Below are 27777 nucleotides of genomic sequence, written 5' to 3'. Positions count from 1 at the left end.
GAAGGTTCTGTAGCCGAGCTACTACATCACAAATGTTAGTTTTCTATATCAGCATACATTTCAATGATAACAAAATTATCATAGGGTATACAGTGAAATTGTTGCCTTTTTTTCTGCTTAACACCAAACACAAGTTACGTCTGAAGCAACAACACACGTAATAACTAACACAAGTTACGTCTGAAGCAACAACACACGTAATAACTAAGTACATAGGTTACAGATTAGCTGTGCATCATTATCAAATACATTACAGTCAGTGCATAACTCAGTGGAAGTGGACAGGTCTTGTCAGTGTTCACCTGGACTGATTTAGGGATGCCACGGAAAGTCTAAATCAATACAGTTGCATAGTGGTTTAACGTCCACTGCAGAGAAATATGAGATTAGTTTATGTATCATATTCTCATCATAAAAAAGGTCTTAAAAAACAGAACCAATGTCAAACAAATCATCAACAAATCAGCTTATACTAGCATAGAGGTGTGCTGTTTATTTTAACCCTTTTGCAGGCACATTTTTTGTAGCGACTCAGTGAAGTTAATAAAAAAAAAATATATATTCATTTCTTGGATAATTTTATTTTTGTGATTTAGGACAAAAAACTATGGTGGCATGTTTATCTCCCACAGCTCTTTTGTGAGCTGTTATTTTGGTGATAAATGTAACAATTTCCCACTGTAGAAATGAAGCAATCTTTTCTGACTTCACAAGTGACAATCAGAAACTGACTGTTGTAGCAGTTTTTATACACACAATACAGCTTATTATTACAAGATGTCAGGCACATTCAGAGGAAGGAAGACATATTCCCAAAGGCCTTGAAAAACCATTAAATTGGTGGTAAGTATGCTTCCCAAGATCCACAAAAGACACAAATTTTGTGGCAGGTATACCTTCCAAGCCTCTTGGAGAAACTATTTAAATGGTAACCGTATTTCCCAAGGGCCTTTAAAACAACATTGTTTGGTGGGATTTATAATTCCCACAACCATAAGAGCTGTATATAGTAACAAACAGAAACTACAACTGGTGCAGCAGATTACTGCTAGTTGCCAGGAGTGTGCAGAAGTGATACGACATATTCTCATAAATGCAGTAAAGAAATTCAGTTAGTAGTAAGTATAACCCCCAGGGTCCACGAAAGGATTAAAAAGTTGTGGTGTCAAATGCAGCAGTGTTAGTTGTATTAGATGTCAGAACTGTGTATCAACCATTATAGGCAATGGTACATTGAGATGAGACTATCATTCTGTACTGCATCACATGATAAAAGTCATAGTGTTCAGTAACAAATATATTTATCATTCCTGTGAACCTGGATTGTTTCCAAGTTAAATATTTCAGACTGTTCAATTTTTAATAAAGTGATCTAATATTTCGAGTTTGTTGTTGTACCCTCCAGAAATAGAGCCAGGTTTGCTAGGAACAACTACAGTAGCCTCTGCTCTGGCAGATGCCACAGTTTGAGTATTCTCATAACAGGTTGTTGTTGTTGAGGTCTTTAATCCAAAAACTGGTTTGATGCAGCTCTCCATGCTACTCTACCCTGTACAAGACTCTTCATCTCCAAGTAACTACTGCAACCTACATCCCTCTGAATCTGCTTACTGTATTCATCTCTCGGTCTCCCTCTATGATATTCACCCCACACACTTCCCTCCAGTACTAAATTGGTGATCCCTTGATGCCTCAGAATGTGTCCTACCAATCGATCCCTTCTTTTGGTCAGGTTGAACAACAAATTTCTCCTCTCTCCGATTCTATTCAGTACCACCTCATTAGTTACGTGATCTGCCCATCTAATGTTCAGCATTTTTCTGTAGCATCACATTTCAAAATTTTCTATTCTCTTCTTGTCTAAGCTGTTTATCATCAATGTTTCACGTCCATACATGGCTGCACTCCATACAAATACTTTCAGGAAGGACTTACCGACAGTTAAATCTATACTTGATGCTAACAAATTTCTCTTCTTCAGAAATGCTTTTCTTGCGTCTAAATTTTTTATCCTCCTTACTTCAACCACCAACAGTTATTTTGCTTCCCAAATAGTGTCTCATTTCCTAATCTAATTCTCTCAGGATCACCTGATTTAATTTGACTACATTCCATTATCCTTGTTTTGCGTATATCTTCTTTTCAAGATACTGTCCATTCCATTCAACTGTTCTTCCAAGTCCTGTGATGTCTGTGACAAAATTGCAATGTCATCAGCAAACCTCAAAGTTTTTATGTCTTCTCCCTGGACTTCAACTCCTATTCCAAATTTTTCTTCTGTTTCCTTTACTGCTTGCTCAATATACACACTGAATAATATCAGGGATAGGCTACAACCCTGTCTCACTCCTGTCTCAACCACTGCTTCCCTTTGGTGCTCCTCGACTCTTACAACTGCCATCTGGTTTCTGTACAAATTTTAAATAACCTTTTGCTCCCTATATTTTACCCCTGCCACCTTTTGAATTTGAAAGAGAGTATTTCAGTCAACATTGTCAAAAGCTTTCTCTAAGTCTACAAATGCTATAAACATTAGGTTTGCCTTTCCTTCACCTATCTTCTATCAGAAGTTGTAGGGTCAGTATTGCCTTGCATGTTCCTATATTTCTCCAGAATCCAAACTGATATTCTCCAAGGTCGGCTTCAATGAGCTTTTCCATTCATCTGTAAAGGCTTCGTGTTAGTATTTAGCAGCCATGACTTACTAAACTGATAATATGGTAATTTTCACACCTGACAGCACCTGCTTTCTTTGGAATTGGGATTATTATATTCTTCTTGAAGTCTGAGGGTATTTTGCCTGTTGCATAAGTCTTGCTCACAAGATGGAAGAGTTTTGTCACGGCTGGCTCTCCTAAGTAGCTCTAACGGAATGTCATCTACTCCCAGGGCCTTGTTTTGACTCAAGTCTTTCAGTGATTTGTCAAATTCTTCACTCACTATCATCTGCCTTCTCATCTTCCTCTACGCCCTCTTCCATTTCAATAATATTGCCCTCAAGTGCATCTCCCTTGTATCGACCCTTTATATACTCTTTCCACCTTTCTTCTGAGTGAAATGCACTGACCCAAAATGTTATCACTATTGGTATTTATACCATACTGCAATCTGCAACAGTTTTGTTCGTGCAGCTTTTTTAAACAGTCATGTGGCATGTGTTTGTTTCAAACAGCTAAACTGGAACGCTATGTTGGCAAAGTTCTTAGTATCAGCAATGGAAATTCAGTCAAATCTAATGACAATCTACAACCTACATCTACATCCTAATTGTCAACAGTTGTGAAATCACAGATGAAAATATTAATACTGTGCTGAACATGATAGTAGACAATTAGCAGTTAATGGTGTTTGAAAGAGCTCACACCATAGGTATATATGAACAAGACGTATTTCAGATTTTATATGAAAAATTAATTATGGGAAAACGTTATGCAAAATTGGTTCCACTTTTGTTCACTGATTGTCAAAAGCAAATGTGAAGACTAATTTCTCAACAGTGTTTTTGAGACCATTTAAAAGAAATCTGACTGGTTTTGTACATTCATTTGTTACTGTGCACGAGACACGAATCAACGCATGACAACAGAAAGGAAACAGCAATCAAAGCAGTGTGTGTAAACTAGTCACTCTGCATTATGAAAGGCAATTGCCAGCATTTTCTGGGAGGTGAAAGGGATTTTTCTTATTGATTATCTTGCAATAAATGGTGAATACTAAGGCATTCATTTATCAGGACAGTGTATCTGCCCCAAAAGATGCTGTGTAAATGGTAAAGCAGATTTAAAATACTGATTGTTGGAACATCCACTCCATTCACCAGACAGACATCACTTCTCTTTCAGTTATTTCTAAATCTACAGAAATTTGCGGCTGGAAAATATTGAGGCAAACGAAGAGATAATGGTAGCCATAGACTGGTTTATTGCTAGACCTTCCAGAACTGCATTGCAGGGATGACTGAAATGCACTGACCTAAAATGTTATTAGTAAAACAAATAAATGAAATAGAGAGGCATTTTAATAACAAAAATAGTCTTTCATTGCCAAGCTGCTAACTTTTCACCTTGCCTTCATATTTTGTCCAAACTAATTATACTAATAGGGTAGTAATAATAATACCAACTGGTTACATATGAGAATCGAGCAAGCTTGATAAAGGAGCATTTTGGAGCAACCCGAGTGTCATGAAAGTCAGTTTCAAAGAGCTGGAAACTGAATCCATAAAAATGTATGTGATTGGAAATGTCAGAACTTACAATGGAACCTCTAAAGATCCTGCAGATAGTCTTCATGACAAAATCTTGAAGAATGAAATTACAATGAAATCCAGACCATTAGCTGCTTACAGGTGTTCATAAATATCAATGGGGACAGTTGGAAATGTGTGCCCTGACTGGGACTCAAACCCAGGATCTCCTACTTACATGGCAGACACTCTCTCCAACTGAGCCATCGAGGACACAGAAGACAGTGAAACTGCAGGGACTTATCTCTGGCACACTTCCTGTGAGACCCACACTTTCAACTTATTGCCCCTACCCACTATACTCATTATACTCATTATACTCATTATACTCATTATACTCATTATACTCATTACCGATTCCCATAAGAGTTCGAGCAATGTGAGTGCATCCATACTGGAGAAGATCATTGGCTGGTAAACCTTATCTATATGAAGATGGTATCTGTTCTTTCGGACATGTCCAAAAGAACAGATACCATTGGCGATCTTGCAGCTCTCTAACAATGAAATTACAATGAAATCCAGACCATTAGCTGCTTACAGGCGTTGATAAATATCAATGCACTCACATTGCTCAAACTCTTACGGGAATTGGTAGATTGACTGCCACGAGTTATGAGTATTGTGGGCAGGGGCACTATAAATGTAGTGTGTGGACAGTAAGTTGGAAGTGTTGGTCTCACGGAGGAGCATGCCAGAGATAAGTCTCTGCAGTCGCACTATCCTGTGTGTCCTCGATGGCTCAGTCGGATAGTATGCCTGCCGTGTTAGCAGGAGACCCTGGGTTCGAGTCCCGATCGGAGCGCACATTTTCAACTGTCCCTGTTGGTATTTATCAATGCCTGTAAGCAGCTGATGGTCTGGATTTCATTATAATTTCATTTTTCAAGAGCTGCAAGATCACCAGTGCTATCTGTGGTTTCTGACATGTCCAAAACAACAGATACCACCTTCATATATCATCTTAAAGAGGTTGCATCAGAATTCCAGCACGCATTTGCCAATTAACACTGGCAACAATTTATTCTTAAACATCAACAAAGATGTAACCATGCCTTTTTCACTCTTACTGTTTCTTCTGTCTGTGGTCTCTAAAGTGATTCAGATTTGCCACCCAACCGGAGTAACAATAGGGAGAACACGTCAGAGATACTTGGGCTACATACTTTGGCCACAGCTTGCTCCCTTGCAAAGTGCTGCTGCAGCCACAAGCATGTCATGGAGAGTTAGCCATTGATGAGAGTATGCCAGTAAATACTACAGTCCGGCTCTTGCTACTTCATCTCTCGCTAGTCTTTGAAGTCTTTAATAATGTGCTATTGAACAGCAGTTTTGATCTTGCCTCACATTTGTGACTTGGATTGCTCCCTGGACTTTTGTACATGCTTAAGGTGCCTTTGTTAGGCTCTGGACTTGTTTTTGGTTATCCTTACACTTTGTGGGTTCTGCTGTCATTGAGCTCAAGAATCACCTGTTTGTTCTGCAGGTCTCTGCTTTACCACTAGCGCAATGATCATAAACTGTGTTCTACCTATGCTGAGTAGGATAGAAAAGTGGCAACAAGTGCTTTCCCATTGTGCAACTATCACAGTGACACATGGATAACAAGTTTATAAAGTTATGGCAACAGTAGTTGCAGCTGCAGCAGCAACTACATCTGTGGCAACGGCAGCAACAACAGCTCGAAAAACAGTGGGAGCAACAGCAGCAGCATGAATAATGGTGGGAATTCCAATAACAGCAGCAAAAATAGCTATTGAGACTACTGCAAAACCAACAAGTCTGCAACTGGAATTTCCTAGCTTCCCCCTGTGCAGTTTGCTTGCTTCAACGTGGCACATGAGATCTGGGAAGTCTATTTATGTGGTCTTGTTCTTCATTGCAAGGCAGGTCAAGTGAATGACCCATAATGTGAGACTGCACATTGTCTTCTAGTTATAAGATGTATTAAGTAGTGCAAAAACTATGCCCATTTTCGAACACCATTAGAAGGAGCTTTTCTGATATTTGTGGTTTGCTGGCTAACTACTATGGTCACCAAACCCATGCAGCTGCAGCTAGGCTTAAAATTAATCAGTGCGTTAAGCAACGTCTGCAAACATTCACAGCATGGGCTGCTAACTTGCAAGGCTTTGCACACAAGTGTAAAATTTCCTGAAAACCTTGTTTTAAACTCTGATGTTGTTATCTGACAGAGAAATTAGATTTGACTGATGGAGAAATTAGAGTGAAATTTGATCCCACCTCAAGTGATGTGTTAATGACTGCCAAAGCTCACAAAGAAACTGCATCAGTGCAAACTATTTTTTACGATTCCTCTGGTGTCGACATTGTTAGTAGTATTAGTTGCCGTTGTGCTCTACGATCAACTGATAACTTCCAATCCACATCATCATGTGACTCACTGAGCACCCGTTCATCCTGTAACATGGGATTCAGTAGTTTGCGATCCACCTCCCTTAAATTATCAGTAGACACACAAAAACAGAAGCACTCAGTTCACTATCATTGCGCCCCAAAGTGAGTGGAGGGTCAGCAACGATTTCTCCCTATTGTTGCTAAAGTGTCCCAGGAAAGTTCATGGAAGATTGTGGCTCACAGCATAAATGGTGTCACTGCCATTTCTGTGACATCACCTGTTTTGCATGCCACAAAGTGGGGCAACTAGTGAGTGTCTGCCTCATCCGACATGTGTCAACAACATTGGCTACAAGTGCCTGCATGCTATCTTGCCAGTGCAGTAGCAGCAGCTGGGATGTAGAGGCTCATGTTGCCACTGGACATTAATGGAGTGATCGAAGACTTCCAGATGGACACAGGTGCAGCCACATCTCTGATTAATGAGAACACATACAAACACACTGGCTCCCCACAGCTGAGGCCCCTCAGCACAGGGTGGTGACTTATGATGGCCAGTCAGTACTGTTATGGGATCAGATCAAAGTCCAATCTAACTAAAGAAATTAGTCCAGCGACTAATCCTGCTAGTAGTCAACATTGGGACAAAAACTATCATTTTTGGCTTATATGCTTTTGCACTTTTTGGGTTTCAAATTCAGGTCCAGGTGAATTTCATTTCAACTGCAATACCATTCACAGAACTTGATATGTCATGTGTATAATCTAAGCAACTGTTTGAATCTACATTAAGTTGTGTAACAGGGTTCCAGGCTCATGTATCCTTAAAGCAATCGGCAATACCTATGTTTTGTAGAGCTTGTTCAGTGCCTTTTCCCATGCGTGAACAAGTTAAAACAGAACTAGATATGTTGCCAAGTATGGGAGTTATATCAGCAGTATTGTCAAGACAGTGGGTCACTTAAGAAACCAAATGGATTACTCAGAATTTGTGGTGATTGTAAGTCCACCATTAATACTCAACCAAATTTCTATCTGTATCCAATTTCTGGGCTGGAGAAATTATTGGCAAAATTGGCTGAAGGGTCATTAATTTTCAAAGGCAGATCTCACTGACAAAGCAGTTTCTAGATATTACCAAATCATTTGTCATATATCCATGTGTCACTATAACAGGTTGCCATTTGGGGTCACAAGCACTCCTATGTTCCACAGGTATCTCGAGTAAATCCTCCAAAGTATTCTCAACGGTAATAACTATATAGATGACTTGCTAATTACCAGGGACAGGTGGGAAAAGCACCTGTGCAACATACTGATGTTGCTCGAGTGGCTCAAAGCCAGTAGTCTGCATTGTTGTCTCGACAAATGTAGTTTCTTTGATCTGAGTGTCAAGCACATGGGACAACCCCTAACAACTCCAGTCACACCTCAGCAAAGTAAATTACAACAAAAGATTCTCACAATGCTTTCAAGTAACTCAAAAAGCACCTTCGGTCAGCCCCTTGTTTAGCAGTGTCCACCTGGGCAAACTCTTGCCATTGTTATGTCAGGTTATGACATTGGTGCAGTTCTATCCCACGAATAAGCTGACAGCACAGAACAGTCCATTGTGTCTGTCTCTAAAACATTAAATGTGACACAGACGAATTATTTTCAAATTGAGGAAGAGGCAATGGCCATCATACATGACGAAAAGAAGTTTTAAGTCTATTTATATAGCACTAAGTTTCACCTAATAACTGATCACAAGCCTCTCATTTCGTTATATAGCCCCAATCCAAAACTTCCTAATAAGATAGCACAGCAGCTGCAATGGTGGCCATTATTCCTTATTATCCATGCCTATGAGATCCATTATCAGCCCACCACATAGCACTCCAATATAGACGCACTTTCCCCCTTGTTGTGTGGCAATGTAACTGACAGTTGTCAGTGTTCTCTTTAACTTTCTCTCTGTCACATGGATGGCTACCATCACCATCACAGCAGCTACAGTCCATGCCCTATCCATCATCTTTGCAATAGAGGGGCACCTTCCATTGTGGTTTCCAACACTGGCCCTCAGTTCACAGTGTCTGCATTCCAGGACTTTTGTCAATGCAATGGGATCAAGCACCTGACTGCCACTTTCCATTCTGCATCCAATTTGGAATCCCAGCAAATGGTCAGGACCTTCAAAACACAAAATGATGAGAACAGCTGACTCCAAGAAAGCATTCAACAGCTTCCTCACCACTTATCAATCCACTCCACTAACTGACAAAATTTTACATGGGCAGAGACTCTGCAGCCTCATTGACCTGCTGTGCCCACCGCCCATGCACCGTGCCATACCACCGTGTGGGCTCCCAACCCTAGGGTCGTATTTCCAGCCAGAACCCCGGGTATTCCTAAGGTGTCATTGTTGGCAATACGGGGTGGCACAGGAATCAGCTTCATCCACAATGTGACATACGCCATTCCCTTTCCATTCAATTGCCAACTGAGCACGACCACCGCAACCATGCCAGGGACAGGCCTGCCCACCAGCCTATCTGCTACCGCTATAATATCCACCCTCACGTTATGTGCGATGGATTCAACAATGACTAGTGATGAGAGAGCCACTTCCAGCTCCCACCACCACTACTACCGGCCTCCTCACCACATCATCGACGAAGGTTGAGTGCTTTCGGACTGAGGTGCCTGTGGAGGCAAAACCATCGTTCCCATCTCCATCATAGCTGGTACCCATTCCCCGGCAGGCTGGCCTAAGCTGTGCCCTGGAACCCACCGATCAGCCAGGACTCCCACAGACAGTACCGCCGTCTTCTGGCCCAGCTGATCAACGTTGAGGAACTACCGTGGGAGCCGCCGGCACGGATTTATCACGTCTCCCCCCTCCCCCCCCCCCCCTTCCTTGATGGTGTCAGCACATGCTGGGCCATTTACGGCTACCCAGGCAATGACCTCCGTCTGTGCGAATGCGCACAGGTTTCCCGAACTCTTACGGGAATCGTCACCTCAGTTAGTACGAGTAATGAGTGGATGGGCAAATATCTATTAGGAACATTACGAATGTAGATCACGGACAGTTGGGAATGTGGGTCTCACGGGAAGTGTGCAAGGGATAAATCCCTGCAGTCGCGCTATTCATCTGTATCCTCGGTGGCTCAGATGGATAATGTGTCTGCCGTGTAAGCAGGAGACCCCGGGTTAGAGTCCCGGTCGGGGCACACAATTTCAGCTGTCCCCACTGAGATATATCGACAACACCTGTCAGCAGCTGAGAGTTTCAATTAATCATCATTCACTACTCGTCGTTTCTGCTTAGTCACCTACATGTTTGGTAGTGGACGATAACTTGTGCGAACACCTTCTCTTCGACGTGAAACCACACTGGCGGTATGCGACATCAAATGGTGCACACGCATCAGTCTCTCTACCAACAGATGGTGCTACCATACCAACAGTTACGTGGTGCCACCTTACGTGTAAGGCAAAAGTAGACAGACTGACCAGGTTTCATTTGAATGAACCTAATACATAAATGGACTACAATTATTTCTTTTCCCCTTACAGCCAAAGGTATTGCTCAAGCACACTCTATTCAGAAGCACTTTGCTATTCACTTTTTTTGTTTTTTAAATAATTATTACATTATCTCCTGGGAAAAAATACATACCAGAGTATCATACCTGATGATGTAGGACTACACATTTGACAACTTTCTGGTGTACCTTCAGTAATGACGTGTGATTGTGTGTCTATACAGCTCACAGGCCTGCTTATAGAAGTCACCTCGGTCCCTGGCACACTCTGGTGAGCCACCAAAGAAACAGTATTATTTAAATGATCACAAACGAGTGCTTGGTCTATTCTGTAACCTGTATTACTGTTGTCCACTCAACATGTCCAAGGCTATGCACAATACGTACTTCATTGTATCTTACGTATTGCTCTATAAAGAACTTTGTTCCATAAATCTTGTTTGTTCTTGCTACAGCAAACTTGGCAACGAGTGATGGTTACACTTTCTCCACATGTTGGTGTCAGTGCTCTAAGTCACATGACAATAATCTCAATGGAAGAAATACTCTAACATATCACTGCCCAATAACAAGCTTTCGTGGAACAGCAGTAGGCTCTCACCACCGCTCTCAATCAAATGGCACCTGCTTGTTCATAGCAGGTCACTCACCCATCGGTGTACCCATTGCCCTTTCTGGCATATTACAAATTGGCTGAAGACTGAACTCCTATGAGACATGGTTACACCAACATTTCCAAGTTTTTCACGTGGGAGATGCAAACCTGTGTAGGGATTCTTTCTTTCCTGGCTTTTGTCGTGCCTTTATCAGTTGTTGTGCCAACTTGTGCCTTTGCAACAACCACCAGCTTATCATTTGATGAAATGTGCAAGCTTCTCTGAACCTATTACTGTGACAGAATGCATGTCATTGAAACGTGTGTAGAATTTTACTATTGTCAGAAATGTCCAAACAAATCTTACAAAGCCTAGGCTTCAGAATTACGTGGGTTGAACTATCTTTGTGAATTTGTCACCAGTACCCATCATGAATCCTATGCTGATCACACGGTTTGTGACGTCATTATTTGCCTGCCCCCAGAAAGGGAAGTCTGCGAAAAAGCACTTCAATGTGAAAATCCGACACTTACAAGCGTGCCCAATATAGCATATTGTGATCAGATTGTTGCACGGGGGGAAGGTACTGGAAGTTGGTCAGTCAACCATTGTTAGGCATGCTGCAAGTGTTCAGGATAACAGGGAATCCATTTTAGAAGTACAAACTTTAACTCAGCATCACATGGGGCATCAGTTATGGCCACAGCAGCAAGAGGCCACGTCAAAACAGTGACTGCATACCCCCCCCCCCTCCCCCTTCCGTCTTGCCCATACAGCTTCATCCAACATCAGCATGCTGTGTGACCTAATTGTTGGGCTGTTTGCAACTGTTGAAAGAAAGGCCACATTTCATCGGTGTGTAACTCCTCTTAAAACATGGCAGACACAGTAGTACCAATGGACATACATTGTATCTCTACAATGACTGTCTTCCCAAACAAATTGTTTATTAACTTGTGTGTTGGCACGGAGTTGGCACACAAATACACAGGCAGGTCATTCAGACCCATTGCTTATGCTTCTAAGACTCAGCAGCAATATTCTCAGACTGAAAAGGAGGCTTTAGCGATTGTGTTTGTGCTCAAGAAATTTCAAGTCGTCTTGTATGGTTCTAAATTCCATTTAGATAGGATCCAAAAGCCCTTGATTGCTCTTTTTAACCCTTCAGCTCCTGTGGCAGACAAGGCAGCGCATCATTTGCAGCAGTGGGCTCTCTTCCTCTCCTGTTATTATCAGGCCCATTATGGTGCAACATGTCAACACCAATGCCTTACCTCACCCGCCAATCGGACCAAACCCATTGTGTGATCTTGATGAGTTGCTTTGTTTCTATTTAGATATTGACAACCAGAATGTGGTCAATGGTTTTCCCATCACCAGTGCCACAATAGCATCGGCTGTCACCGTGGATCCTGTACTTAGTCAGGTCCTCTCTTTTGTGCAGCACAGTTGTCCAGAAAACCCCCAGGCCATGCCTCGGATCGATGCACAATTACTTCTCCGTCCAGCACCGCCTTTCTGTGTTTGATGGGTTTCTTTTGTTAGCTATGGAGGATGCTCCTCCTGAGGTTGTGATTCCCGCCTCCCTACACCATGATTTAATGCGGCTTCTGCATGTCAGTCATTGGGGGACCTCTCACACCAAAGCTGTGGCCCACTGGCATGCATATTGGCTGGACATAGATGGGAACATTACACAGCTTTTTGCTGCTTGCACTCACTGTGTTCACAGTGTTGCCACAAGTTTCCCCAAGTGAAATCCCTGATTTTCAGACAACTTTTAGCATTTTTCCCTGACAAATTTTGAGATGTAACAGGTAAGTAAAGACATAAGTTGACAAAAAACATGTAAGGTCTTCTGTATTTCTGTGAGCAAAAATCTTACTAACATCAACATCTTTTGTAATGAACTGTTTTTAGATGGAAAAAGCAATCCAAATGATATGTGTGTTTCATTAAGACCACTGTTGTTATTTTATTTCAATAGCACAAAATATGCATTTCCTTGGAGTCGCAAGACAAATTTAAAATGTCTTCACTGATTTCAGAAATAACCTCAGAAAAAAGTAGGCCTCTTGAAAGAAGTGTATAAGGCACGGAAGAGTTGTGTAAACCAACACCATAGGTGACCACCAATAAAATGTTGGTTCTACTATGTTTCTTATTGTCAATTATTACCCACTGTGTTATGTCTATTATTTTTCTTTCGAGAAATATATGAGTATGTAGCATATAAACTGCCAGCAACTGCCACAGTTTGCTTCTTCTTATCATCCATACTTTCTAATATGTAAACTACTTTCGAAGTGCCAAAATCTATTTCTATAAACAAAATGTCTATAAAACACCGCACTGTACAATGTACAATGTACTTGTGGTGAGACAGTCACAGTTCCTGAAATCCATCAACTGTGGTCTCTGGCCTAGCAGCAAGAAATTGTGACAACACTGACTGCAAGCTGAGGGGAGTGGTAGGAAAGGGAGAAGCAGTAAGAATGGGGGCATAGGGAAGTGGTGCACATTCTCAGCTGCGCCCAGCCAGCGACAATGCATGACATCTCAGTAAACAAACCATTTCATCTACTGAGACAAAAATGAGATTTTTCCAGTGTACCCCCCCCCCCCCCCCAAATTTACCTTATATGTTTGAAATTCCCTGACTTCCAGAACTTGGGGCAACCTTGGTTCAGGAACAGGCAGCCCCACAGGTATCTTTTTTCCCCGGCTGACACCATAGTATCTGTGAGCAGTGTGTACATATCGATTTTGCTGGGCCCTTCCTAAATCACCTGTGGCTCAAGGTAGTGAACGCCTATTCCTTACCTACATGGAGTGTTGTCTGTCCACGTCCGTGGAGACCTCTATTTCAACCCTGTCCAAGATTTTTGCACTTGAGTGAATTCCATATACCATGGTTACTGAAAACAGTCCCCAGTTTGTTTCTCGACAATTTGCATCTTTTTGTCAGGCTAGCAGAGTTCGCCATCTCACAGATCCTCCGTTTCATCCTCGATCTAATGGTGACGCCGAACTCATGGTTTGGACATTTAAAACTCAGGTGCAGAAGTATGTATCCGGCAGGTCTTCCCAAGTTGCTTTAGACCATTCTTCGGGTTTGTACCATTTCACTGCGGTGGGGAACAAGAACCGAGCAGTGCTGCTACACGGATGCCAATCATGAATCCTCCTCCACCTGCTGCATCTGACACCGAATCTGCCATCATCGCTGGCTCTGTGACAATTCCAGCCATGTATGCCTGTTTGGGCTCGTGCTTTCAGACATCAGATGAACTCTGTTCCTGCCGTCAATGAGCACTGCCGGGGCCACCACCAGTGTGTCATCTACACTCCCGATGGGCAGATGTCCGGTCCCTTCGACCAGCTGCGGGTGCGCATGTCGGGGTCTGTTCCAGAGGGCTACTGCCTCCCCCGCCCCCCACCAATACCAATGCCTGTTCCTGTGTTGCAGATGGTCCGGTTTGCGACGCAGTGGGGGTGCTGCCTGGCACATCACTGCCTCCACCCCCACTTCTCGACTGTCATCGCCAGTGCAGCCTCCACTGCACCTGATGCTGCAGCCACCGCTGCCTCTGCCAGAGGCGTTACACCATCGTCTCCAACGGCCCCACTGACGCCTCCAACGACAACCACTGACCTCGATGAGCACGTCGCTAAGGAGATATCAATACCCAGTCCTGCCCTACAGACTCTCACGAGAAGAGGGATGGCATGCCAACCTGCTCCCTCATCAGCTCTGCAGCCACTCGACGATGTCTGCCTGCCACATGCTGCAGCAGCCGTCATCGTCATCAGGCGATGAAATGGATTACCAAATAAGCAGCAACCAGTCGCGATTTTGCATATCGATTTCAACTGATTAACAGCCAGCATCGGTTATTACTCAGAGAACATACACGTTGAAACACCGATGATGGCTGTTAATCAGCTGAAATCGATAGAAAACTGCTATGTAAACAAAGAGAACTTCATCTCAGAGGTTCAAGGGAAGAAAAAACATAGCTGACAAACAAAAGCTGAATGAAGTGAAAATGAGCATACGGAGAGCAATGAGAGAAGTGTTCAATGACTTTGAAGGTAAAAATCTGTCAACCGATCTGAGTAAAAACCCTAAGAGGTATGGGTCAAATGTAAAATCAGTAAGTGGTTCAAAATCATCTATTCATTCACTCAGTCAACATATTGGCAATGAAATGCAAGATAACAGAGAGAAGGCTGAAATAGTGAATTCAGCTTCCAAACTTGTTTCACCACAGAAGATCATAACACGTTCCCTCCTTACAATCATTGTATGAAAGTCAAAATGGCAGGCATTGAGATAATTGATTGTGGAATAGAAAAAAACTACAATTGCTTAGTAGTGGAAAGACATTAGGACCAGATGAGACACCTGTAAGATTCTACAAAGATTATGCAAAAAACATGCTCCACTTCCAGCAGTAATTTATCATAGGTTGACGAAGGGTACTTAGCAACTGGAAGAGACAACAGGTTTTTCCCATTTTTAAGAAGGGCCGTAGGAAAGATGCACACAATTATAGACCTATATCATTGATGACAATCTGTTGCAGAATTATGGAACACATTTTATTCTCACAATTATGACATTTTTGGAGAAAGAAAATCTCCTCTGTAAAAATCAACATGGATTCCGCATAGAGAGATCCTGCGAAACTCACTTGCTCTGTTGGTCTACAAGATCCACAGCACTGTAGACAACAGCACTCAGAATGATGCCGTTTTCCTTGACTTCAAGAAGGCATTACACACTGTCCCGCACTGCAGTTGCTCGCGTTTATTCAAAGTCTTCACGTATGCCTCTGAATTGATGGTTGACCCTCTTGGCATCACATACATGAGAATGACATCATCAAAATCCCATAAGACTGTCACCATGACTTTTCCGGCAGATGGGGTTGTCTTGAATTTCTTCTTTTGTGGTGAATGAGTAGGATGCCACCCCATGGACTGCCTTTTTGTTCCCGCCGCGAAGTGGTGCACCCAACTTTCACTCCCCATAAGAATCCGTTACGGAAAGGCCTCTCCATCGGTCTCAAAACACTCAAACAATTCAGATGAAATAGCCTTTCTTTGAATCTTGTGGTCTGCTGTGAGCGTTTGTGATACCCGCCATGAGCACCTCGTTGAACATCTTGCAGACGCACTTCCACTGCTGACCAACAACTGTAGAGCCAAATGTCGAGTTGTGATGCGTCAGACGGCATGAATAATGGCATCCGCATGATTCAGCATGTCTGGAGCACTGGCTGTGAAAGGATGTACCGAGTGTGGCTGATCAAGGAGCTCTGTTTCTGCATTTCCTGAAGCTGTAACTTTCCTGGCCTATGACTCAACTGTACTCCTATCAACTGCAGCATCATCATACACTGCACACCAATGTTTACGGAAGTTTACCATGGTTTCTTTTTCTGCCACAAGAGTTCAATAACAGCTTGCTTCTTGTAACATGAGCTGTATGTAGACACCATTTTGATGCTGTACTGCGGCTCTGCCATCTGCCAGAATGGTTCAAAACTTCACTGGCACACAGAACAAACATCAAATGTGAAGCACCAACAAGGACATTTGTCTGTGTATATTAAGGGCTTTTTTGAAAAAATGAAGGGCATTACTTACTGAATGACCCTCATATTACCTGTGTGTGAACATGAAAGCCGTAGACATTTGTAGTGAACTTCACGCAGTGTGTGGAGAGAACATTGCATTTATGTACATCTGCATGAGGCTTATCATATTCACTCTTGCATGAAACTTTGCACTTATGAAAAATCGAGCGAAGTGGTGCAGTGTTTAGCACAATGGACTCTCATTCGGGAAGACGACAGTTCAAAGCTGTGTCCAGCAATCCTGATTTAGGTTTTCCATGATTCCCTTGAACCGCTTCAGGCAAATGCCGGGGATGGTTCCTTTGCAAGGGCAGGGCTGACTTCTTTCCCCATCCTTCCCTAATCCGCTGGGACCGATGACATCCTGTTTGGTCCCCTCCCCCAAATCAACCAAGCAACTTATGCAAAATGGTATGAAATTTATCTCATTAATAAACATTTGTTAAGTTTAAAAACATAGCTTTAAACACCAAATGAACAACAGTTACTATAGAATTAATGGTGCTATGGAAAATAGATGGATGGCTCTTGTCTTTTGGTCCTACAGAGTGTGTGAAAGCAGTTTTTGTCTTTATTAGAACATAAGTTTACCTTGCACTTCTCACACAGCTTTTGCAGCTAGGACATTCGTACATTTTTCTCTTCTCATTCTACACTGACCAGTCCTTCAAGGGATCTAATCTTATATCCTTTGGAGGTAACAATGATCCCTTGTATTTACGCCTGTTGGTCTCTATCTGATCTTTGCTAGCTGGTCTACCTCTTTTTTCACTCCAAGACCAGCCTGGTGAAGAGTTTGAGCCAATTCAGTTCTAAACTCATTCTGGTTCATTGACGTGACTGCTAGTTCTTCACAACCCCTCCCCCCCCCCCCCCCCCCACCCTCCCTCATCCTCCCTCCCAGTTATAACACCTTCTGTAGAGGATCCAGGAATTTATTACAATTATGTCAATTAGATGGAAAAACAAACTTAAATTCCACCTTTTGGATCTAACCTTTATATAGCATCTGTCAATGTTGCTGTCTAATAAACCTACATTTTCCATATATGAGCTACAAACAGAAACACCAAGACCTGCTACCATTCTGTGTTCTCTTTTCGTTTTGTCAAACATTTTCACTTCAGATTTTGGCAGCTCACCGACAAAAGTAAACAGGAAATGGACAATGGTATTGTCTAAATACAAAATGGAGGAAATGACCATTCTGTCAATAGTAGTAATATATTCCTCAATACTCGCATACTTCTTTCTTCAGTTCCTTTACATTTTGAAATTTATAGTTTGGTATATTATTCCTTTGGAACCTACTCACTGAATGCCTTGCTTGAATTGGTAAATATCTAGATCTATAGAGGTATAATATCTGACAGAACAGATCTTGTAGATCTGGTCCCTTGGAACTTCCCTTCTACTACAATGTTTCCTGATGCTACTATATCTGGTTCATGATCTAATCTGAATTTTGGATTATTTTCTTGCCCATTGTAGATTTCAATTTGCAATTACCATTTTTATCACTCAAAAAGATAAGTTTATACCCTCTTTATGCGGTTTCTCTTTCATGGCAGGAATATCTCTGGTAGACGCACGTCCACGAAGCTCTTGCTAAGTTAAGTTATTAATATTTAAATAAAAGCTAATTTAGTTAATATTACATTTTAGACTAGTGCATTTACTCCTTCTCTGGGCTATCTAGTGAAGATTTTGCTTTTTTGTATTTAGATAAAAAAGAAAGTATTTGAGAAAGGCCGGTATTCATTAGTTTTGTTTACATTTTAGGTGTAAATTTCATGTGAGTGCAGATCTCTATTTTTGACTAGACTTGATGGTTCAAAATTAAATTAATTCATGTCTGTCATAAAGAGTTTAGGTAGTTAATTAAACTTTCGAAAGTAAGTTTAAAAGTTTGTTCGCATTAGCATTTAGTTACGTATTAGTACAGGCTGCAAAATTTCAGTGCTCTTGTGCCAAGTTATTCTCTGCTTTTGTATAAATTTTTCTATCAAATCATGTGTGACAAATGTGGTGGTTGCCGTAGAAATCTGAAGGAAGAGGTGTTGTGTGAAGACTGTAGGTTATGGTTTCATTGGGGCGAATGTAGCAGCGAGGAAATGGGGGTAGATAGTGAGGCTCTTCAATGGCAGTGTAGGTTATGGAGAAAGCACATAAAAATCGCTGAACTGGAGGAAAACATTTGTGCCCTTAAGGCTGAATTAGAAAATGCGAACTTGGAATTATGTAGGCCAATGGAGGAAAAAGAGGCAGGATGCTCAGAAAAGGCAGCAAGCAAAGAGTGGAAAAAGGAAACCATTGAAAAAAAAAACTTTCAAAATTCAATTAGTAAATCAGTTTGCTTGCTATCTGAAGTCGTGGTGGGAGGGCCTCATCCGGATGTAGTTGAATGTACATTGAAGCAGAATATTAGCTTAAAGAAAAAATGCTGGGATCAAATCAGAATAGGAAAGAAGAATTCTGCTTCTAGGTAACAGTCATGGGAGGTATGTAGGCCAGCAGCTTCAGGAGAAATTAAGTGCAGAGTACCATGTCACAAGTTTTGTGAATCAAAGTACTAGCCTTATGCTGTCTATCAGACAAAAAAATGATGATCTGTGGTGATTTCGATGTAAACTTTCTATGCAATTCTGATAGGAATAGTGCAACAGAAGTTATTAATGACATATAACTTAGAATCAGTGATCAATTTCCCTACACGTATAGCTCAAGACAGTAGCACTCTAACAGATAATGTATTTGTGCATCAAGAGGATGTAAAACTAACATATGCTTTCCCTGTGATAAATGGATTATCAGACCATGATGCACAATTGATTAACTTACAAAATCTAGCAGGGAGTACAGTTTAGAAAGCATTAAGTAAAAGTGTAAGGTTGCTCAAACCAGCATCTACAGAGCACTTCAGAAAAAGTTTAACAAATGTTAATTGAGGAGATTTATGTAATGAGACAAATGCTAATGATAAATGCCACATATTTCTTGACAAACTTATATCCCATTTTGAACATTGTTTCCCAAAATAACTACTAAAAGTAACACCAAACAGTTTTCGAAGAAACCTTGGATTATTAAAGGTGTTAAAGTGTCTTCAGAAAGAGGAAGAGAACTGTATGAGACATCAAGAACTAGTTAAGACACAGAAGTGATTTTACACTATAAAAATTATTGTAACCTACTGAGAAAAGTTGTCAGAAAATCAAGAATATGTATGTTAGAGATACAATTAACAACTTGGGTAATACAATCAAATCAATATGGAATGTTTTTAGATGGGAGACAGGAAAAGTAACCACTGGGGTAGGTAGTATCACTATTAAAGAGAATGAGACCATCTTAACCAATAGTACACAAGTAGCTAATGTATTTAACAAAAATTTCTTAAGTGTTAGGTGAAGAAATTGACAAGAATCATTCAAAAGAAAAATCCAAGCAGTACATGAAAGAGTCAGTTTTGAGAAATATTAGATTAATTTTCACCTAACATCCTCTTGTTAAATAAGGAAAATCATTACACCTTTGAAAAATAAATGTTCTGCTGGAGTATATGACACCTCTAACAAGATATTACAACAATATGGAGCAATTACAGCTGATGTTCTGAGTCACATATGTAATGCATCACTAACTCATAGTATTTTCCCAGACAGGTCAAAATATGCCATAGTCAAGCCTCTCTACAAAAAAGGGAACACCAAAGATGTCAATAATTACCGGCCTGTATCCTTGCTTGCAGCATTTTCAAAAATAGTCGAGACAGTAGAATACACAGTACTGGTTAGCCATCTCAACAGTAATGGGATACTTAGTAAATCAGAGTTCAGACTTCAAAAATGCTGTTTCACTCAGACAGCAATATATAGGGGGCATTCAAATGAAACCGGGTCACTAGTGTAAAGTAATGGTAATGACTGTATTAACTCAAAAATGTAGTTATACACAGTACACATACTCAAAAATAATCACCAAAACTGTTGGCACATTTATACCATTGCTAGACTAGTCGGTCAATTCCATCCTTGAGGAAACTAGTGGGCTGCTTTCGGATCCAGGCCTAGACCCAGTCACACTTCATCATCCATTGCAAATCGATGTCTGCAAATAGCTTGTTTTAGAGGTCCAAACACATGAAAGTCACATAGTGAACGGTCAGGACTGTACGGTGGATGTTGCAGCGTTTCCCACCAAAACTGCTGCAATGACATCTTCACCGCATTGGTCGTGTGGTCTTCACCGCATTGGCCATGTGTGGGAAGGCATTATCATACAGGAGGATAAGGCCATTGGACAACATGCCTTGGTGTTTCAACTTGATGGCTCATCTAAGGTTCTGTAAAGTGGCTTGATAATGCTGGGCATTGATGGTGGTTCCCCGTTCCAGGAACTCTGCAAGTAGTGGGCTCTTGTGGTCAAAATAGGGGGACATCATGACCTCACCAGAAATGGTGTGCATGGCCTGTGATTTCTTTGGAGAGGGTGAAGACGCATGTTTCCACTGCTTGCTCAGACACTTGCTTTCCAGTTCAAAATGGTGACACCATGTTTTGTCACCTGTGACAATATGCAACAGAAAGCCGTATTCCTCCTCATGATAACATTGCAAATGACTCAAAGACAGCACCATTCAAGTATTGCACTGTTAGGTGATCAGTTGGTGGGGAACCTACTGCACACAGATTTTTCAAAAGTTCAAGTGTTGATGCATTATGGTGTGGGCGGTGCCCAAGCTAATACTCAGTAACAGATGATCTCGTCCACGGTGATTCTGCGGTTGTCCAAGACTAAAGCATTCACTTCCACAACCATTTCCAGTGTGAGCCTGTCCAGGACAAGCATCATCTTCCAGTGATTCACACACCTCAAGGAATTATTTGCGCCATCCCACAATACTTGAACACCTTCATCAATCAATACATTTCACAGTCTCCAACTCCCTCCGCCACCAAACATTGAATCACTCCTCGTTGTGCCTGCTTACTCGCCTGCATGATCGGTAGTGGACAATAACTTGTGTGACCATCTTCTCTTCGATGCGAAAACACACTGGTGGTATGCAACATCAAGCGGTGCACACGCATCAGTCTCTCTACAAATATATGGCGCAGTTATGTGGTGCCACCTTACATGCAACGCAAAGGTAGACGCACTGACCAGGTTTAATTTGAATGAACCTCGTACAATATCACTGCCCACATAATAGAATCTTTAAATAGTAAAACATCCCCAACAGGAATTTTCTGCGACTTATGCAAAGCATTTGACTGTGTGTACCATGACATTATGTTATAGAAATTACAATTCTATGGCATAAATGGAACAGCATATGAGTGGTTTATGTCATATCTACAGAACAGGAAGCAAAAAGTTTCCTCATATGGTTTAAGTGATTTAAGGAAGTTTGCTACGTCATCTAACTGTGGTGAAATTACATTAGGTGTTCCACAGGGTTCGATCATGGATCCCCTTGTGTTCTTGATATATGTGAATGACCCTTCTTATCAGATACAAAAAACTAAACTGACATTGTTTGCTGGTGATACAAGCATCATTATTAATTCATTAAAAGGAAACTCCAACAGAAAATGATACAAATGAAGGGAGCGGATGAACCTCATCTAGCTGTAGGTCACAGCAGGATGCAGCAAACTTCCAGTGAAGAAACTCAGTGTAGGACAGTAACAAAAGAGAGTGAGAAGAAAGGTGTCTTGCTCCATAGTAGTGTAGGCCAGATACTACAAGACATATAAGGAACAGGGTACCAGGTTACAAGTATTGTGAAGATAATTGCTAGCCTTAGCCAGGTGACAGAGGACATAGGGAATTTGGGCAAAGAGGATCATGCTATTATACAATGAAGAGCTAAAAAAAAAAATAGGTGTAGTTGCCTAATACCGTGTAGGGCCCCCACGAGCACACAGAAGTGCCGCAACACGATTTGGCATGGACTCGACTAATGCCTGAAGTATTGTTGGATGGAACTGACACCATGAATCCTTCAGGGCTGTACTTAAATCCATGCGATTACGAGGGGTTGGAAATCTCTTCTGAACAGCACGTTGAAAGGCATCCCAGATATGCTCAATAATGTTCACGTATGAGGAGTTTGGTGGCCAGTGGAAGACTTTTAAACTCAAAAGTGTTTCTGGAGCCACTCTGTGGCAATTCTGGACATGTGGGGTTTCACATTGTCCTGCTGGAATTGCCCAACTCCATCGGAATGCACAATGGACACGAATGGATGCAGGTGATCAGACAGGATGCTCAAGTATGCGTCACCAGTCAGAGTCATATCTATATGTATCAGGGATCCCATATCACTCCAACTGCACACGCCCCACACCATCACAGACCCTCCACCAGCTTGAACAGTCCCCTGCTGACATGCAGGGTCCATGGATTCATGAGGTTGTCTCCATACCCGTAGAAGTCCATCTGCTCGATACAATTTGAAATGAGACTCGTCCAACCACGGAACATGTTTCCAGTCATCAACAGTCCAATGTCAGTGTTGATGGACCCAGGCGAGGTGTAAAGCTCTGTGTTGTGCAGTAATCAAGGGTACACGAGTGGTCCTTCAGCTCCAAAAGCCCATATCGATGATACTTTGTTGAACGGTTCACATTCTGACTCTTTTTGAGAGCCCAGCTCTGAAATTTGCAGCAGTTTGCAGAAGTGTTGCACTTCTGTCACATTGAACGATTCTCTTCAGTCGCCGTTGGTCGCGTTCTCACAGGATCTTTTCCAGCCGCATTGATGTTGGAGATCTGATGTTTTACTGGATTCCTGATATTCAAGGTACACTCGTGAAATGGTGATACAGGAAAATCCCCATTTCATCGCTATCTCGGAGATGCTGTGTCCCATCGCTCATGCGCCAACTATAACACCACATTCAAACTCACTTAAATCTTAATAACCTGCCATTGTAGCAGCAGTAACTGATCTAAGAACTGCATCAACACTTGTTGTCTTATGTAGGCATTGCCAATCACAATGCCACATTCTGCCTGTTACATATCTTTGTGTTTGAATACGCATGTCTATACCAGTTTCTTTGGCACCTCAGTGTAGTAGGTGGAGCAGGGAACAGCCTGGCTACAGGCAGTAGTTACAGCATTTGGGGTGACCTCGATGAAACAGGTGTAGCAACTACATGCACAAATGTGAGTTTTGTGGAGGTCCTGCTGTGCCATGACCAGCCCTGGGCTATGACTGATGTGAGCCATGTGAACAATAAGTTGAGGAGCTGCTACTGGCTGAAATGAAATATACGAGTGTCGTGCCAGTTGCACTAATTGGGAGATGGGAATATACTCGGGGTTGCCACAAGTTTCCCCAGGTGAAATTCCCTGGTATTTCCCTGATTTCTAGACACGTTTTATCATTTTCCCTAACAATTTCCGAGATCTCAAGGGTAAGTTAAGATGTAAGTTGACAATCTGTCGCCGGCCGCGGTGGTCTAGCGGTTCTGGCGCTGCAGTCCGGAACCGCGGGACTGCTACGGTCGCAGGTTCGAATCCTGCCTCGGGCATGGGTGTGTGTGATGTCCTTAGGTTAGTTAGGTTTAAGTAGTTCTAAGTTCTGGGGGACTTATGACCTAAGATGTTGAGTCCCATAGTGCTCAGAGCCATTTGAACCATTTTTTTGACAATCTGTCATTGCAGTTACAGTATAAGAAACAATAGAGCAAACAAGCAAATATCTAAAAAAAAGAAATTACAAGCAGATGGCGTTTCCTGATGTGAGCAAAAATCTTAAGTACTAATATCAACATCTTTTGTAATGAACTGTGTTTAGATGGAGAAAGCAATCCAAATGGTGTGGTGTTTCATTACGACCACTGATGTTATTTTATTTCAATGAAACGAAACACATTTGGTGACAAAAATACGCATTTCCTTGGAGTTGCAAGACAGATTTAAAATACCTCCACTGATTTCAGAAATAAACTCAGAAAAAGTAAGCCTCTTGAAAGAATTGTATAAGGTGGGGAAGAATTTTGTAAACCAACACTGTAGGTGACCGCCAATAAGATGTTGGTTCTACTATATTCATGATTGTTGCTTATTACTCGCTGTGTTATATCTATTATTTTACAGGTATTGTGTGATTTTCCTTTCAAGAGAAATATGAGTACATAGCATTCAAACCGCCAGCAATTGACAATTTTCTTCTTTTCGTCCATACTTTCTAACATATAAACTAATTTTTAAGTGCCAAAATGTACTAGAACAAATAAAAGTCTATAAAATGCCACACTGTACAACATACTCACAGTTAGACAGTCGCAATTTCTGAAATCCATTGCCCATGGCCTCTGGCCTACTGAGGAGCACCGCAGTCCTGGGTCCATGATAAACTATGAAAGTCTGTTGCATTACACCACACACAAACAGATCTGGCCTGCAAACAGATCAGTGAGACTATATCCAACGAGCAGGACCTGCATTAGTGGGAAATTGTGTGCTTCAGATCGGCAGAGATACCCGCAGAAACGGCCTGTGGTTTTGGCCCGTCACGGGAATCCACTCGTGTGGCCAGCTATTCACGTGTCACACATGCCATGTTGATGAAATGAGACTGCGGTGATCAATCCATACAACAGATAACGTGCACAAATACTCTGAGAATTAGTACTGATGAGGATAGGTAGCATCTCACTGTAACTATGATCGCTGAGCTATAGACAGGCACGTACAAAAAACAATCACACTCTCTCAACTAAATTTTCGGCCATAGCCTTTGCCAGAAAATGAGAGCACACACACATTCACACAAACACTTAGACACAACTCATGCACACATGACCACTGACTCCAGCCACTGCATCAACAGTCTCTGAGAATCCGATCCAAACAAGCCTCTCGTCAGCAGCTGCTAGGCTAGCAGCAAGAAATAGTGGCAGCACTCCCCCTATTTCCCTGATGTGTTTGAAATTCCCTGATTTCCATAACCTGTGGAAAAACTGACACTAGACATAGCCTACACCTGAATAGGAGAGGGAAATATATGTTGGTTGAGATTCTTGCAGATAATACATGGGTGCCCACAAGCACAGACAGCACAATCCCTGTGCCTACTGATGTCAGAGAAGTAGGTTTTTTAGGTTGGAATTAGGGTTCAAGCACCCTGTTTTAAAAGAAGTCAAAATAACAGAACAACCATATAAATTGCTTAAGAGCACACAGAGAAGTAAGATTAGCTTATTTCATCAAAATAGTAGTAGGTAGAAGAGTTTCTTGTCTGTTTGGAAAGTTTAGAGAGCTCTGAAAAGACAGACTTCCTATGTCAATCAGAGTAGCAGATAACTACAGGGATAGATAAGTTACATTTAAAAAAATTACACTCTAGCAGCTTACTCATGCAGAATTAATAGGGAAAAGGAGGAGTTATATACGAGTACATATTAAGACAGAAGACATGCTCAAAAATATTGAAACAAGTAGTTTCTGTAGTGATCAGCACACAGAATTGTGCGCTTGTGAATTAAAACTGAAAACTAGTTCATTTTTAATTGTAACTCTATATAGATCTCCACAGGGAAATTTTGAACTGTTTATGAGGAATCTGGATCCTGTACTGCACTACCTGACAGACAGCAGCAAGCAGTAAATGGTCTGTGGTGACTTCAAAATAGATTTTCCTAAGGACTGTGATAGGAAAAATTATCTGTAAATCTTATTTGAATCCTACAATTTGATCTCAGTAATTAACTTTCCAAAATGGGAGGATAAAGACAGTAGGAATTTAATTTATAATGTTTTCTTTGGTGACACTGAAAGCAGGAAAAAACTGTTTAACCAGTAACAAATGACCTCTCTGATTATGATGTACAGTTAGTTAGGATAAATAACATGTGTCTTACAATATGGGCACTCCTCTGTGGAAATCAGAATAATTAATGCCTCTATAACAAATGTTTTCAAGAATAGTTTACAAGACATGACCTGGGACGAAATTTATGTTGAACCAAATGCTAACATAACATGTAATCTATTCAATGATAAATTTATATCATTGTTTGAAAATAGTTTTCTGCATAAGCTAAAGGACGTCAGACAACCACGCAAAAAATCATACACCACTGGAGGGATAGAAGAATCTTGCGAAAAGGAAAAGGGAAATGTATCCATTGGCAAAAATGAATAGAAACCCTACAGTAGCTGCACACTACAAAAATTACTCAAAATTACTGGGAAAGCTAATTAAAAATTCAAGGAACATGCATATATTGTCATAAATCAGTAATTCTGACAACTGACTCAAGGCTATATGGAATGTAGCGAAGTGAGACAGGAGAACAAAACACAGAACAGAGTGACATCACTATTGAACTGAAAGGAAGGACTATAAATGATGAGTCACAGGCAGCAAATATATTCAATAATCAGTAGAAAGTATAGAGACAAACAGTTCAAGAGAAAAATCATTGCAATATGTTGAAAAAACAACGCTCATAAAATTCAATCATATGAATGAACCACCAACTTCTCCTTCTGAGATTAGGAAAATTATACATCCTCTCAAGCATTGAAGCTCATCTAGTTTTGGTGGTGTTTCCAATAGAGTGTTAAAGATTTGTTCCCATACAATATGCCCAGTCTTATCTGAAATATGTAATACATCATTAACTCAAAACATTTTGCCATTGTCCAACCCCTCTTAAAAGAAAGGTGATAAAAGAGATGTCAATAACTACCTACTTGTTTCACTGCTGACATCTTTTCCAAAAGCTTTGAGAAGGTGATGTATTCAAGACTAGTATATCACTTTAACACCAATAGTATCCTCAGCAACTCACAGTTTGGGTTTCAGAATAGTTGCTCTACTGAAAATGCCATTTACATGTTCACTCACCAAATTTTACAGGCATTAAGCAATAAAACAGTGGTGGCTGGAATTCTCTGTGACCTATCTAAGGTGTTTGACTGTGTGAGTCTGAATAATTCAACCAATGTAGTCGGTGGACGTAGTTCTGACAGGAGAAATCACACATGGAGTTGGTTGGTTGTGGTTGGTTTAAAGGGGGGGAGGGACCAAACTGCTAGATCATTGGTCCCTTGTTCCGATTACAACAATTCCACAAGGGTGAGAGTAAAATAAATGAGACATACAACACAAAGCTGGAAGAAACGAAAAACCACAAGAACGACAGAAGGGCAACCAACACTACAATAAACAAAATAGGACAAGAGTACCATAGAGAGATGTAAAAGAACAGGTAGAAGGGTTTAAAACAAGAGAGGAGATTACTATGGCTGGCTGATCACGAGAATAAAAAGGATAAGCCAGCCACTATGCAACACATTAAAACCTCCAACCTAAAAGCAGAAGGGGGGAGAAAACAGAGGGACAGAGGACAGGCGCTAAAACTTATATAGAAG

At 41.3% G+C, this 27777-nt stretch overlaps 1 protein-coding gene across 1 annotated transcript in view; it reads right to left on the bottom strand.

The window, feature by feature from the left end:
• Positions 1–27777, bottom strand: part of LOC126184734 (PIN2/TERF1-interacting telomerase inhibitor 1-like) — an 87160-nt gene that overhangs the window by 1901 nt on the left and 57482 nt on the right. The gene's annotated exons all lie outside the window — the stretch shown is intronic.

Source organism: Schistocerca cancellata, chromosome 4 (assembly GCF_023864275.1).
Source record: "Schistocerca cancellata isolate TAMUIC-IGC-003103 chromosome 4, iqSchCanc2.1, whole genome shotgun sequence".
In the NCBI taxonomy this organism is placed as follows: Eukaryota; Metazoa; Arthropoda; class Insecta; order Orthoptera; family Acrididae; genus Schistocerca; species Schistocerca cancellata.
This window is presented reverse-complemented; position numbering and strand designations above follow the sequence as displayed.